Here is a 16,412-nt window from a genome sequence, read left to right on the forward strand (position 1 = left end):
TGGATTCAGTTTTAACCAGTTTGGAGCTTCGGATCAAGTTTGAACCTGTTGGATCAGGTTTGAACTGGTGGCATCTGGTTATATCCTGTCTGATCCAGTTTGATCCTGTTCAAACCAGTTTTATCCGGTTTGAGCTGGTGAGATCTGATTAGACCTGGAATGAACTGGTTGGAATCTGTCAGAACTGGAAATAAAAAGTGAATGCGCCTGGAGCAAATAAAAGATACTCTTAATAAGATTGAGCTATAAATGCATTTAAGAGATTGATTTTCACTACGTGTTTACTGTCTAATCAAACAGGCTGCTCATTAAAAAATGTGTGTCCCAGGAGTCCAGGTCTCCATCTGAAATGCCAACAAAGACACCTTGGCTCAAATGCTGAGTGACAAATAAAAAAATAAATTAGCCATCTAAATAGCATTTAATGAGGTTTAAATGACAAAAAAGAAACAAAGTAGTGGTGGAAGAAGGTCAGGGAAAAAAGTCAGGTAAGTCTCCATGGTTTAGTACACAAAAGAAAAATGAAAAGTAAACAAAAATTTAAGAAAATTTAACAAAAATTGCTGAAAATATTCAGCAATGAAGATGGGAGTATCGGTGGGCTGGAGGACAGAAGTTGGTTGGACAGTAGGAAACATCTGAGCTGTTTGTGTACAGTGTAAATGAAACAGGAAAATGAAATACCATTATAAAATGGAAAAGCAGATATTAAAGATATAGAGCTATAATCAAGCTCTCTAGGGTTTGCTTTTAACTGGTTAACATCAACAAACAGTGGGGTTTTGCTGGGTGTGAAAATTTCTGAGGATACCATTTTCATGATTATAATTTCTGGACAATATAGCACCAAGTGTAGACTTCTAGAGAGAAAGCTCTGAGTCTCCAAAGCTGTCCAAGGAAACAAAACCTTCAAACCTTGGTTTTGCACATCATTTTAAAGAAATGTCAAAGCTTATATGCACTAGAAAATAAAATGTGGAAGTAACAGGAACGAGGCAGGTAGTACAGACTGACTAATTAATGCTAAGTACAATTATAAAGTGCAGGTATTTCAGGATACAGCTGTAAACAGACCACCAAATACCTCCTGAGTCAGCAAGAGATGATTCTGTGCTATTTTTAGATGAGCTTTTGGTTAGTGGCAAGGATAGAAAAGGAAAGCTGATTGCAGAGAATAACCTTGAATGCGGTGATCATGAGTGGATTCAATTCAAACGAAGATTAATAAACTGTGGTTTTCTATTTCAGAAAAACAGACTTTTGGATAGCAGAGTCATCTGGCTTGCACTGATGACTGACTGTAGGAAGCTCAGAACTCCTCTTGGTCAAAAAAGTGAAAGAAAAAATGTGGGATTCACGCCCTAAGGACAAAGTAAAATTCCCAACACAAAGGGTCTTCTCCCATTTGCACTGATTTGAGTAGCTACACCAAATGCCAGGAGCATCAAAGGTGTAATGTACCCACAACAGTTCCGTGTTTGCAGTGTTCCTTTGTGATGATTCATCTTAGAATGACAAGATTCGCTCTCAGAAAGCCCAAGATCTCTGTACTCTATTTATAGACAGTTCTTTTCTTAATGTTAAAAAGTCTGATCTTGGTAGATGTGTTGATGAGGCAAAGTGTCAGTCTTTGAAAAACACTTGGTATTCATCATTACCCAGATTATTGTGTCCTTGCATACTCACAAACTAGTGGATGTTGAAAATATTCTCATGACTGACCACAAAGAAAGATTTTTTCCACTTCAATATATGAGACAGAAACGAAATGTCTGGAAACCATCTCTAGGCTGCAGAGATTTTCCCGTGTTCCAGCTGTTGCCATGAGACCTCTGGAATAACTGACCACATGCCAAAAATTCTCATAGCCCACTAATAGGCTAAAGATGAATGGAAAAACTTGCTCTAAACAAATACATTATTAGCAGATGGAACATCACAAATCAATAACAGAAGAGGATGGTAACTTCTAAATGAACTCATTTTTATTGTATCAGTTTGCTCTGGGCTGTCAGGAGAAATTGTGTCATTTACACAATTGTAAATGTGCAAATGCCTGCCTTGTGAGGACCTAAATGTGTAAGAAAAACCATTTGTACCTACCTGAAATAAATGTATACACAACCAGAAAGTGGCATTGTAGTAAAGGCCTTGATTACTTGTTTTATTAAAATCAGAGATTATGAAGGTAAAAATCTGAATTACTCAACAATTAGTAGGCTGAATTAAAGTAGAACAGAAAGTAGAGGAATATATTTAGCCATTATCAGAGAAGTAGGAAAAAAACATTAGTTTGAAACCAGATACAAATTTATGTTAAAGTTTTTCCGTAAGTTCTCATTCACTGTTGCTGTTGTTTTGAGGAAGAATTGTTTCTGGTCATGAAATTTCTGTCATTATCAAAGAAAAGACAGGTGTGTTCACATGGAAGTGGACAAACTATGTTTCAAAAACAGCATCCAAACAAGGGATTTTGTTTATCTGTACATAAAAAGAGAGATATTTCAGTACAGTTTTGTATTTCTCCCGGATGGTCACAATGTTAAATTCTGTATAAAATTATAAAAACATTTCAAAGACCAGGTACCATTTCAGGATCAAACAGAATGACTGTCCTCTGAAAATCTCAAAATTAAGACACAATTACCTTTTTCTGTTGTTACATTACACTGACATAACATCAATAGGAGTAAATGTGGAGTTAAATACATTAATACAGCTGATACATCTTACTGTTACATCAATAAGTGACCCTGTCCCAACTTTAATATATCAGATTGACAAAATATCAGTGACTAAACCATCACTGTAACCATCCTCTCTCTTGTAATTATAAACCTGTATTCAAACTGAAACCTCTCACAATTCACTGACTTCTCTCAGCACTGTAAATAAAACAAAAAAAAGAAAATATAAATAAATTAATGCTACAGATTTTAATACCGTCTATTTAATTCCATACTAAGGTTGCATGCCAAGCAGTCTTGATTTTTTCTTGACTGTAGACTTATTTACAGGTCTTGTTATATAGTTTACCATAATTTTAATAAATTATGCTAAAATATCCTGTTACTTGCTTTCAAAATTGTCGACTTTGATATTAGCAGTAATGGCACGATTCCCACAGATTTAATAGCTAGCCCAAAGCTCAGTGGCCAATCTGTCATTTAATTTTAACAGGTAGAATGTCAGACTTCTGGTGATGCAAACACTATATATGAAAATATTTTATCTCATAACCTACAAATATTAAATAAGTAAATAGGATCATGTCTTTTTTTTTTTTTTTTACTATTTTACTTTGGTTTTGAAACAGCAGTCTTGTGTTTTTCTGTTTTATGATCATCTTTCAAGCTAAAGCACTGAACAAAGTCACTACATGATTGTGTATGCTAAAAACTTTTCCCCCTGTGTAGATAGGTACAAAACATGTATCCATATGTGTCTTTTAGAAATAAATATGTCACAGTGTTCCAAAATTACATCTGTTACCTGTTTTTCACCTCTTTGCACTGCTTAACTCTTGGATTAGCACAGGGATTAGATGCCAATTTTGGTGTAAATGGCTATTATTGTAATGTATTTAGGAGAATTACAGTTGCAGGAGAGGAAGCCAAGCAGCTCTGAGAATATAAGGAAAGAAGTGAGAGGGTATTAAACAGCCCCCAGAAAGAAGTAAACTAGTTTGGGAACTAATAAGAAGAGACAAAGTGATTTGTTTCCTTGTGCTGGGGTGATACCTTCTCTCATTTAGTACAAATCCATCAGAAGAGACTGCAAGCAGGACTTTGCTTTCATTTGGCTGTCAGTGGGAGGAGGAGGAACTGGTCTGGGGGATGTTCAAGTAGCTGCTCACAGAGAGTAGCCCACAGGTCCCATTAATGAAAGACTATTAGATCCTAATGAAAAGCAGGATTTTTCATTTCTCAGTGTGATTTTACACAGCCAGAAAGAGCCCTAGCAGCAACTTGTCCTTATCCATCAGCTCTGCTTGACAGGGGAGACAGAGGCCAGGAGGTTCTCAAGAATATGAAGAGGAAGAATATGTGCTGTGTTAGAGAGGTGAATGCAGCACTCCAAAGCTAGCCACGGCCTGTGAGCCCAGCTCCTCTGCAGTAACCTTGTCAGTGGTCTGAAGCAGGGGAAGAATTCCACCTGGGAAAAGCAGGATGTGCCACAGAGGAGCTGTGCAGGGCTCCCCTGGGAACGCCTCTGTTGTCCCTGGCCAGTGGGAATCCTCCCAGGGAAAAAGGGGGAAGCAATTCCTGGTTCCTCGCTGAGCACAGGGGTGGTGACTGCTCACACAAGTGGAAGAAAACCCTTCAGGCACTCTTTGCTTTCTCTTTCCCTTCTGACATTTTGTGTCAATAAAAAGTCTACACAAAATGAGGCTCTTAAAAATGAAGCTGAGGATTTAAAACGAAGCGGTTACTATTACAGTCACGTTCCCACAGCTTCTGTCCTCACCCAGTAGCAGTTCTTTGGAAAAGAACTTTGTGATACCTTGCTTGTAAATTATGTGATATAAAATTAAGTTCTTTGCCCTTCCTTGGCAAAAGGAAATACAAAAATCACAACTATAAATACTGCATCCATCATTTAAAAAATGTATAGCTTTTAAGACTCTATCACACATGGTGAAAACAGATCAGGAAAACAGATTGAGGCTTTTTAAACCATTGGTTTTATCCTGCCAGCTGCACTTATTCCCACTGTCATTTACTATCAGCATTTTAGTGTTCAAAAAAAAGTGTAAAGGCTCAAACATATTCTTGAAAAATAGTATAAGCTGCATGCTAATGAAGGCACTCTTCCTGAGGGTCTGTCTCCTGCTATTTGTCAATAAAGACATTTAAGTTTCTTTAGTAAATAACGTCTGCTCCTAAGAACATATTGCAAAACAGCAATAAGAAAAAGGAGGATAACAAGTACCAGGCATTGTTACTTTGTTAAGAGAAACACTAGTGACTCCCTCCATCAATCACCACCTCTGCCCCTCCCAATCTTCTGAAATTAGCATCTAATTAATTGATGCACCATTCAAAAATTTGAATTCCAGAATATGGCAGCACAAATATTATATAGAGGACAGATCATTAAAACAGCAGAAATATTTGTGAACTGTAAATAATGAAGGAGAGAATAGGATTTTGCCATCATTCTCAGCAGCACATAGAGCAATTTTAAGAAGCTGAAGATGACATCTGACTGACTTCTTAGCAAATATTACCCCTGGCTGCACTGGCAGATTCCACTGGAATATCTGAGACTGAAACACTAACTGACTCCTGCCAAGCCAGGACTGTGCCTTGGCTTATACATTTCTTCTTACTGTGTTTTGTTCTGGTCTTTTTTGTTGCTTGGTTGTTTTTCTTCAAAAATTAATAATTTGTGAAAGTATTTGCATTTTCTACTTTACCTTATCCCAATACATAGTAACTAATAAAAAAAAAAAAAAAAAGCATGAAAATACTTTCCACTGGCCCAAATAAGATTTATATACTCTTATCTCTCAGCATTTTTCTGTGCAGTAAAAGCCATGAGAAATATGTGAGGGTAGGAAGGAAGGGATAGCCAAGAGGATATACAAGTAATTTAGTTTTTATCCCAAAAATAAACAGCATCATTGCAGTGTGCATAGATAAGCACTGCTCCAGTTCCATCAGGGGGTTATGCTGCTCTCTATATGGCATGATATTTATCATTCATTCAATGACCTTCAACCATTTACTTTGCTACACCACCTTGGTTCCTTCCTAGAAAAAAGGCCAAGTTTTCCAGAGTTAGCAAATATTAGTTATTCTCTACAGTAGCTTTACAGAGGTCTACATTTGCCCTGTAAAGCAGAGCAGCACGCTTTCACTGTGGCACATTCACATAGAACACCCAGTGACTGAATTTTTTCTTTAGTATTCACAGGACTAAATACAGTCTTTAAAGTATTGGGTGGAAATTTGTGTTACTCTGGGAATGAGGCACACACCCCCAGGACGTTTGAGTAGTTAAGGACTGGAAACAGCAAGTATTCAAGCTGGGTCAAATGAAGATATGGACATATCCAGGTGTGTTTTAAAGCCTTGGGCAGTGTCTTTCTCCTGAAGCTCTCTGGAACTGTCCCAGAAAGACAAGCTGGCTCACAGAAAGGTCCCACCTTCCCAAAAGTAGGATGTTTCTGTAAGTTGAGGACATCACCTGGCTGAAGGCAGGTCAGTGAGTCATTCCTACAGAAATGGCTGGTGTCAGCTGCACTTCTGTAAGAAGGGAAAGATGAAGCCATGCTGGGATTTGAACAGAGAGATGTGACATTACCCTCAGGAGACTGCATGAAGGTGTTTTACTGAGATTAAAAGGAATGGGAAAGAAAAAAAAAAGGCACACCAAACCACTTGGAACATATGAAGAAGTACAGCCTTTGCAGTCCCACTAGGTAGGATAACACTTAGAAGGGCTATTAGCCTCCGTATTACAGATCAGCAGAAGAGGTCAGGGACATATTTCAACAAAGCAGTATATCTCAGCTCAGCAGAAGGAAGCATTTTAATCTTCTTTGGGCCGTTCACTGGCTAAATCAAATGATATAAGCAATAAACAGAGTTTAGGGAGCAGGGCTGCATTTTAAGTCCCTGGATTTCTGTGGCTGTTGCCAGAAGTAAATCAAAATTAGGGGGCATTCCCAGTGCTAGAAAGAGCTTCCTTGAGAAAGACTGAGGGATCATTTAGGATATTGGAAGTCAAAGAGAGGAGTCAGTCTGATTCTGCATTAGTTGAACAGACCCACAGTGGGGCTGAAAAAACAAAGTATTTAAGAGAGGTTGCTTGCACACTTTATTTTTAGTGATAGTGGTAAAATGATGAAAGAGATTTTTCATCCGTCTTTTTAAAAATTAAATTTACAATCCAATATAAGACTCAGAGAAGGGTTAAAAACAGACAGCGAGGATATATTAAGTATTTTCTTTTCTTCTAGTATTTAATTTAGGTTTTAAATAAAAAAAAATTGTAAGGTTCAAAGTCAAATGACTGGTTTCAACACAATCTAATTTAATGCAATTTAGATCATTGTATGGGTGCAAATTCCACTTTTGAATCTGCTCCAAATTGTAGGTGAGGGCAGATAAGAGGGAGAGAAGATTTTAGGGGGGGAGGACAATTTAGCTAAACTGTCCCACTCATTGGGTGGGGGTGAGGGGAGGGGAATATCCTCTCTGCAATGTCAGGAAGAGGCAGGAATCAAAATTAGAATATTAAAAATAAATGTGATTCATACATTTTTAGAGGAATTATTTTGTCCTAGAGAAATGCAATAATATGAATTCTTGGTCAGTCTGGGATATTTATAAAGGTGTCTGTGTTTTTGTTTTCCTTTATGCATACTCATTGCCTGTTAGGAACATTTATTCAGTTTCACAATAAACATTTCATGCCTCTATGTCCTGCAAGGTCAACTCAGCTTATGAAAACCAAGCTGCTGTCTGTCTCCCTTACCTCATCACTAAAATTCCCAGACAGAGCAGAAACTCCAAAACTCATCAAAACACTATCAGTTAGACTGGAGAGAATTAGAGCTGAATACTAATTTTAATACCTCCATTATGTATGCACAAGATAACTATACTTGAGGTAGAAATAAGCAATACATCTTGAAGGACTCTTGTTTATTCACTCTTCCCCAAAAGGAAAAAAGTAACGATTCCATCTAATGAAGTGAGAAGGTGAAGGTAGTTTTACTTTGCGAGTGAGATACTTAATGAGGCAATATCCTCTTGAATCTTTGAGATAAGCTCGAGGTCAAAAGTAGACAAATTAGCATAACATTCATATTAATATATTTCAGAATCAGATACAGAAACAACCTGCACTCTGAAACCTGCCTAATCACAGACAGCTAATTTTCAAAGGAGTTTTGGCACTCATTATGGTGATGGATGACAGAACTAAAAACATCAACATTTCCTTGAGATCTGCCATGCTTTGTAGGCACTTCTCTTATGTACTTCATGAATTGTATTTTATATTTTTCATAATTTATTTAGATACCCAGAGAAGTAAAATGAGGTTCCTTGAGGGAGATATTTTGGCGTGCTGCAACACTGCCATTGTGTACTTGCAGCACAGATAACCCAGTGTGGCACAGTATTTTAGTATCCAGAAGTTGGATTGCTGCTATTCTAAAGCTCTTATTATCACATCACAATGAGAAATACATACAGACATTTCTACAAACACACTCACATGCAAAATATTCTGTACAAGAAAGAAGCTACTACCAGTTTTGAGCTTTCTCACGCACACATATACAGATGCACACATACAAACATTCCACATACAACTCTGCTCTCATAGCTGTGTACACAGACTGTGGCCACTAAATGGGAATTATTTCATTACCTTCCTTTCCTCTAAAATTACTTTCAACATGGGTATGACCCAAAACATTGACAACTCCAGGTTAGCCCTACTGATGCTGTCCAGTAAAAAGCAAAGAGGAGGGAAAGGATGTATGGAAGACACTATTAAGAAAACCCCCAAGTAATAAAATCCAGGAGTGAAAACAAAAAGACCTCTATAATTGTTTCCTTAAGTTTTCTTAAGGAATGAATTCTGTTGATGAGACTGCTTTAGGCTGCCTGCAGTTCTGTGGAGCTCATCTGGACTAATCAACATAGTGATCCTGATTCTAGGACACAGTGCATTCCTTACAGCCTCAAAATTCACTGCTGCTGGAGAAAATTAATTGTGAAATATAGTATTAATCCTCAGTAAAACTGAAACGCAGCCCTTTGTGCTGGGTTTGGATAAATAGGTATTCAGGGCTTCATCTCAGAAGTGTGTTAAACATCTTTGGAGTCAATGAACACACTCAGCTAACGCTGCCTACAAGGGAAACTGATGTCTTTTGGCATCTTCTGTGCTCAGGCTCGTTTTGATTACAGTGAAAAGAACACAAAGGGCTCGTGCCTCAGGCAGCACTGATTAGCCAAAAGCGCATATGCCTAAAAATAAGAAATGACTGGAGAGTGGAAGGCAGCAGCAGGGATGAGAGGAAGATTTATCCCACAACTTACTGGAAGATGAGTTGGCCATGGGCCTAAAAGCAGCAGAAGCCAAGCCAAGGGAAGGGAGCACATCTTATCAGACATGAGAGCAGACAGCGTGCTGGCAGCTGAGGACACAAGTGTGACAGCTGGGAGTCAGGTCACAGCTTCCCCTCTCCTGCCCCAGGGCCTCTGCTCTGCCTCTCCTTTGCAGCTGGAGGAAAATCTGCAGCTCCCTGGGTGCCACAGCAGCGATGGATGCTGCTTGTTACAGCAGGCACTGCTGGAAATGGCTTTAGCACCTAAATGCTATTTCTGCACAGTTTCACAACGCTGCTCCTCCTGCCTGACCTGCCTCCTCCTTTTCTTGCTGGCTCTTTTCTGAACAAGTCCTAGTGGTGGTCACCTCTGCCTGGCTGTTTAGGGCTGAGCAAGTTCTGAGTACTCAGCTCAGTAGGTGAGATATCTCTAGACCCTTCCAAGCACTGCCACACCAGTGAAACCACTGAGCATTGCCAAGAGCTCACCTCTGCTGGAACATTCCCAATCTCTCATCGTTGTACTGGGTCTATGGGACACGGCTGTGACATTGTGGAGGCTACAGGTGAAAACACAAGCCACCCAAACCCAAAGCAAAACACCCCAGCAACTAAAAAGCCTTACCAAACCAGGAAAAATAAATACTATAAATATGATTCCTCTCTCCTGCAAATTTTTTCTGTGGCTAAGAAAATTGCTAGTGAAAACCTTTTGTTCTCCTTAGAATGCAAATTCACCTTTAGTATAGGTGAACAGAAGTTTCCTATCAGTTACCTAGAAAGCTTATAACACAACAAAAAAGAAAAACTCAATTAATGGTTAAGGGGTAGGTGGTATTTTTTTACTCACTGACTTTACAGTGTGTTTCATCTTGTATCTTTAAGCATTATAGATTCACAAGCATTATGCAAAACATTATGAGGATAATTGGCACAATGGGGGTTCACTATTTAATGAAAGTAACTCTCTTGTTTTTAATTATAGCATTTAAGATCATCTTATTGTCAAGTGAAATACAGCCTTGCCTTTTTGTGATTTGCCTAGGATTTAGGACATATCCCACCACCTTCTTCTTTTACAATAAGGACCATCTCCCACATTTTCAGATAACTGTATACATGTTAAATACTTTGTGAGCTTTCCAAAGCCAGGACTAAAAAGCAAACAAAGCCCTTGTACGAATTTCCTACTGGAAAATATTTTACTAATTTAAAATACTTTAAAAGAAGCAGGGTAGAAGTTAATTTTTAGGTATCTCACTCCAAGATGTTTTTAATTTCTGGAATGTATTGTTCCTCACTCTTTGCAGTTTCTTCCTCCTAAAAAGTAAGTCCCATGAATAAAACAGCCCTGGTGCTAGACTATTTTGAGCAGCACTTCAGCAGCAGGTAATTAGATTTCACACATTTTATATTTTCAATTATTTCATTTACACTATAATCAATGTTTTTCACATGTAAGGAACAGTATATTAGACTAGAGATTTCTATCTTGAAAGAAAAAAAACAGCAAACAAAAGAACAAAAACCATTATTAACAAAATGTTCCAAATCCTGTTTGCATAGAGATATGCACTATAACTCAGCACCAGAGGACGGGAATTGTATCCAGACACGCACACGTTTCAAGACCAAAAAGAAAACCATAATTGCTGTGTTTAATGTTTGTGTCTTTTGTGTATATTTTAACCATATTTGCAATTTGCAGAGCTATTTGCCTGATGGCATTATTATAAATCTATTAAATCCATCCTTTGAACAGATGGTGCTATAAAATACTATTGTATCTGGGAAGAGGTGTTTGAAGACGCAGTGTATGTGTAGGCATACATGTGATGACACCTAGAAGACCACAAAAGCTATTTAAAACAGATAAGTACACTGACTGGGAGGGCCAGTTTCCCAGCATGGTTGATCACTGTGTCTTTTTCATAATATCAAATGCCATCTTTGCAATGCTTGTAAAATAATACCCTCTGGGTTTTGGAATAAAGATCTCCACTGGTACCTCAGCAGTATCTTTTTCCTGAAAGCTCTGTATTCCCAATGGATGATCTGTTTCAGCAACAAAGAGATAAACAATGTGTCATGTTATTTCGCTTAGTTTTATTTTTTTGTTATTTTTAGGTGGATTTCCTTTTTTTTTAAAAAAAAAAATCTGTTATTGGTATTAAAACCCAGCAAAAGTTTCAATATTTCTTTTGATCATAGCAGTAGCAGTAAAAATATTTATTCGTTTTCTTTGACACAATTTTTTTTTCATGCAAATATGCAACAGAAATAATAAAAAGCCAATAGTATATTATTTGATTTGATATATATAAGAAGCTGGCTCCAAGTGCTGAAATTTGTACAACATGTTGGCATAGTTCAAGGAGAGCAAATTTGCAATGAATGATGATAATTTGCACTGAAAGAAATTAGTGCCTATTTTGATTAGGAATTAGCCTTCTGTTCAAATTTCAGCAGAGTAATGTATTCATTCCTGGTTAGAGCATTAGCTGGGTTGAAAGGGTGAGAAAAGAGCTTGTGGACAAAGGGAAAATTAAAACGTAAAAAGATCAAAGAGCTATTTCTCTAGTGCAGTAATAAGGTAACTTATAAGGTTCAAACAAATCACTACCAGTGTATAACACTGAAATGCACATTTACCATGGTACCCAACCTTTTCTGTGGTAGGAACTCCTATTGTTCCGTTTTTAGGAATACATTGTTCAGTTTTTTGGGATTGCATTGTTCATCGTGCATTTTTGCACCTAATCACACCCAAATTGCAGTAGAAGAGCTGTCACAGGACAATATGCAGTAGTTGAGGATGTGTTATACCCTTCATAATTACATACTGCACAGCTAAAATTTTACTTCCTTCCCACTAGCCCTGGTATGGAAAAACAATTCATCAATCATCTTAAAGCAATTCATCTTAAACCTACAGAAATAGGCTTCAGAGCTACTGAAATCTTCAGCTGTCTCACTACTCTTCCTACCCAGGGAGCCACACTGGACAGGGCTACAATTCTTTCCATTTCTATCTGGAAAAAACACCTTCCAGAAAGAATTGGCTAGAAAATCAGATTTATGCATTAAAACTCAGCAGAGAACAAATGAATCCTGAGTAATCTCTCCTCAGTAAAAGTCAAAGTGTTGACTGTGATGAAGTGGAATCTGGAAGGGTCTGCCACTCAAGTGTGCAAGCTCTTTGAGGAGTTAATCTATGAGAGAAGCTTAAAAAAAAATGCCAGTATTTCTGTTGTGGTGCCAGCTGTCAGGGCTCTGACAGTTTACCTCAGCATTGAATCTTCAGAACAAAGGAACTAGGTCATGAAACAGAAAATTTAAGCATATTCCCCATGAAACTCACCTTAAAAGATGAGCATTCAGGTTACTAAGTCAAGGACTGAAAAGTCAGAAAATGACAAGTTTAGGGCTGCATGTTCAACTTTCACTTTTCCTCTTTGTATATCTGCACTGTTGAACTGCTAATTATATGACTGCAGGAATAATTGTGTGTAAAGACCATACTTCAGCTGATGACAAAAAGGACCGCTGTTATTTAATTTTAAAGGATTAATAAAAACAGGGGTTTAAAATATCTCATTGAGTACAGTGCTTGTCCACCACTGTTTGTGTATCCTCCTCCCCCACAACCTTGATAAATCTCTACCACCCACAAGCTCCTAGCTGTAGTGCCCTCTTTTACTGCCTCAGTTTCCCCACTGCCTCTGACCACAGTTCAGTTCTTTGGACACCAATATGCTCTGACTGCATTGTTTAACAGCACCTCTAAACCTCAGTGTTACTTTTTATTCTCTGTCCTGCTCATTTTTCATGACTCCCACTGAAATAAGACAGGGGAAGGGGCAGCAGCAGAGGAAGGGGAATCACAGAATCACAAAGTTGGAAGAGAGCTTCAAGATTATCGGGCCCCACCCATGCCCTGACACCTCAACTAAACCACGGCACCGAGTGCCACATCCAGTCTTTTTGTGAACACATCCAGGGATGGTGACTCCACCACCTCCCCAGGCAGACCATTCCAGTACTTTATCACCCTTTCTGTAAAAAACTTCTTCCTAATATCCAATCTATATTTCCCCTGGCGCAGCTTAGTGTCCCCTCTGGATGGGGACAGGTCTCCTTTCCATTGTCTTCCTTGGACAACAAGCTCAGGAAAGCCAAGGCAAGGACTTTGACTGTCAACAGGAAGACACATCCTGGAGCTGATGAATCCTTTTTCCAGAAGACAAAATCATCAATTGCTCATAGGCAAAGGCTTTGACACAGGTCTCCCTCATTCACTGTGAGCCAACTTCAACTTCCTTATGCAGACACTCTTCCATGGACAGCTCCCAGTGTAATTAAGAAGTTTATAGACAGGAGAGAGCAAGTTTCTAAATGCTGATGCTCTCCACAAGAGTAGCAGTGCTCCTGGTTCCCTTCTGTCATGCTCCAGATGGCAAAGGAAAGACACAGTCTGTGTTTTCCCTTGTATCCCAAAGTTCACACAATGCATTTGCCTTGTCCCATTTTCTACCCTGCCACAGAATGCATGTACTTGGCAAACACACCTAAGTTCTGTAAAGTTCTTTCCTCTCTGGGAAAAAAAAATACAATGCTCCCATAAATCAAACCTCATCCTTTAATGAATAGGCTATTTCAAAAGGACAGACAAAATATTTCACGAGGATAACAAATAAAGCTGGGGGAAAAAAACAAAACATGGAAGCCTTCAGGAGTACATTCTTCATACCATGGTTTCTTCAGGTCATGGATTTATGGGTCAAGTCTGTTTAAAAACAGCAGCAATGAGTGTATGGTACCACGTACAAGGCACAAAGAAATAAGGCAGATTGCATCTACTGTGTATTTACAAAGCCATCTCTCATAAACTGTTCAGAGAATAAATGTTTCCTAAAGCCATTTTAAGCACACTGAAATATGGTCCCTGACAAACACATCCTTTACAACCTCTTCCAAGTCAGAAATGTTTTTCAATTTAAAAGTAGGAGGTACACTTTGCTAAAGCAGTACAGAAGTGGCATATTCTTCTGCATAAAGTGCTTGCTTAGTGAAGATAATTGAGGATGGAAAATACATTATTTTTCTGTTCTATCTACCATAGCAATTAAAAACAACAATTAATTGTGTCAAGGTGCAAAATGATGATTTTAATTACACTACCAGAGTAACATAAGAGGTTCACATGCAGTGACAACATCCTTGATTGGTCTACTAGAGAGGAAAAGATAGGATTGCTTCCCTAGGGCAATGTTCTCCACCTCATTCAGGTTGATTTACTTCACAAATAACCTCAGTAACTTGTTTTATTGACCTCCCTAGTAGCAGGTTTTTGAAAGTAAAACAAAGACATTTTTTCTTTTTATAGAATTATTATATTATTTTATTCTATATTTAAACAGTGCTGAGAGAAGTACATGCCATATAAAGCATCATAGTTTACAAGCTGTCCTGTAATTTAAAATTGCTCATGAATGTAGCAGAAATAATTCTAAAAGAAGGAAAAAGCTGATTTTCAACAACATTCACAGTACTATTCAGGGCTCACCAAGTCCAGACACCTTGTTTCCACTGCTGTCACATGGGAGCAGGCTCGGAAAGCAGAACACCAGAAAGACCCTCCTTTCTTTAATTATGCCTTTACCTCTCCCATCATAGAAATAGCATGCCCTAAGGCAAAGTGGGAAGAAACAGCAAACTCTTTCCTGGGAAGTTCATAAAGCAAACATGATCCGTATATCTAAGACTCTATTCCCCTTGTACCTTCAGGGAGAGAGGAATATTATTGAAATTATTAAGTTCATTTTACTGTCTAGTGCCTTTGAATAGTATTGTTAAATTGGAAAAAGAATATCACTGCACTGTTGAAGCCAGGGTCTCTAATCCAGTGCTGGAGGCACAGGGAACTGTACTCACATGCTGCAGAAGATAGATATATTCAGATTTATATTAGACATTTCAAGCTGAAGAGGGCAGTTTCACACTAATGCAATATCCTAGCTTAAATGGCTTTGTCAAAACAAGGTTTCTTACGGTTTCTGACTTTTATTTGGTTGAATAAGAACAGAAATACAGAGATTGTCTTAATCCCTTTTGTTTTTATTCAAACACCTGTGCTGGGCCATATTGATAAAGATGTTTCATATCCCATCATGCATCTTCCAGATGGTTTTTATTATGGATCTGCTGGAAGATTTTCCTCTAACTCCCTTCCTTGCTTCCTCAGAACAGTTAATTAAAATACTTCCATGGAGATGCACACCATGGACCCACTAACTAGCGTCAGTCATTGTGTAAAAAATGAGCCTGTTTGTTGGGTAACTGGTTATTGCAACAATTTTTTTTTGTCAGGGCAGCCTGTGTCCCTATTGTGATTCAGCAGAACTGCTGAGACATCAATTAGTGTGCTTTCTAAAAGCTTTTATAACTCATGTTTAAAATGCCAGCCTCAACCACAAAGCACAGTAGTCCCATAATCTACAAAATAAAATTTGGGGCTCCGTTTCCATTTACCTAAACTTCTGAAATAATAAAAATGCGTCCATTGAAGACATCTGTTAGAACTCGGTAACATCTAATTTTTATGGCAAATAATAGAGTTCAGCTTCATAAGATTAGAGGTTATAGGCTAGGCCTTTTGGCTGGCTTGGCATTCCTGTTGAAATGTTCTGCCAGCCAACTTAATATATGCATTAAAGAATCCCAATGACTTTCCTCCTCCTCCTCCTAAGTCTCAAAATAAAGCAATAGTTTTGTCTCTTAATGCTTTGCTCCATGGCATTGTTGAACCTATGGCAGTGTCTGTTTGATGGGACTGACAAAAATATTGTTTATTTTCACTAAAAATAAAGACTTAATGAGGCAAAATCCAGAGTTAATTATATGTTGGAAACATACACTCTGCTGGAGAGGAGGTGGAGTTGCAAAAATCGCTGTATTTCAGGCCAGCCCTACTTGTATTCTGATTTTCAGATATTGAACTTTGTCAACCCAAAGCTTGAGATTCAGGATTTTTCCAGAACAAATTTAGTCTTCTAGCACATGTAAATTGCAAAATAGCACACAGCTATTGTAGAGGAAGTTTTTGGAAAAAAAATAAAACAACATAACCATTCATAACACTCAAACAATCTGTGCCTATTAACCAAAGTTTTGCATCCCCTTTCAATCCAAAACCCAGTGGGAGATACTTATAATTCCCCTGAGCAATATACACTAGTGAAATAATCAGATTTGAAATGTCTGTGAAAATCATGAGCAGGAAAAGGACACTGTCACTTCATCCAGCTTCTAACACAGAATCCAGTGAATAATGAAGTGG

This window comes from Cyanistes caeruleus, chromosome 3, assembly GCF_971803275.1.
Source record: "Cyanistes caeruleus chromosome 3, bCyaCae1.hap1.1, whole genome shotgun sequence".
NCBI lineage: Eukaryota > Metazoa > Chordata > Aves > Passeriformes > Paridae > Cyanistes > Cyanistes caeruleus.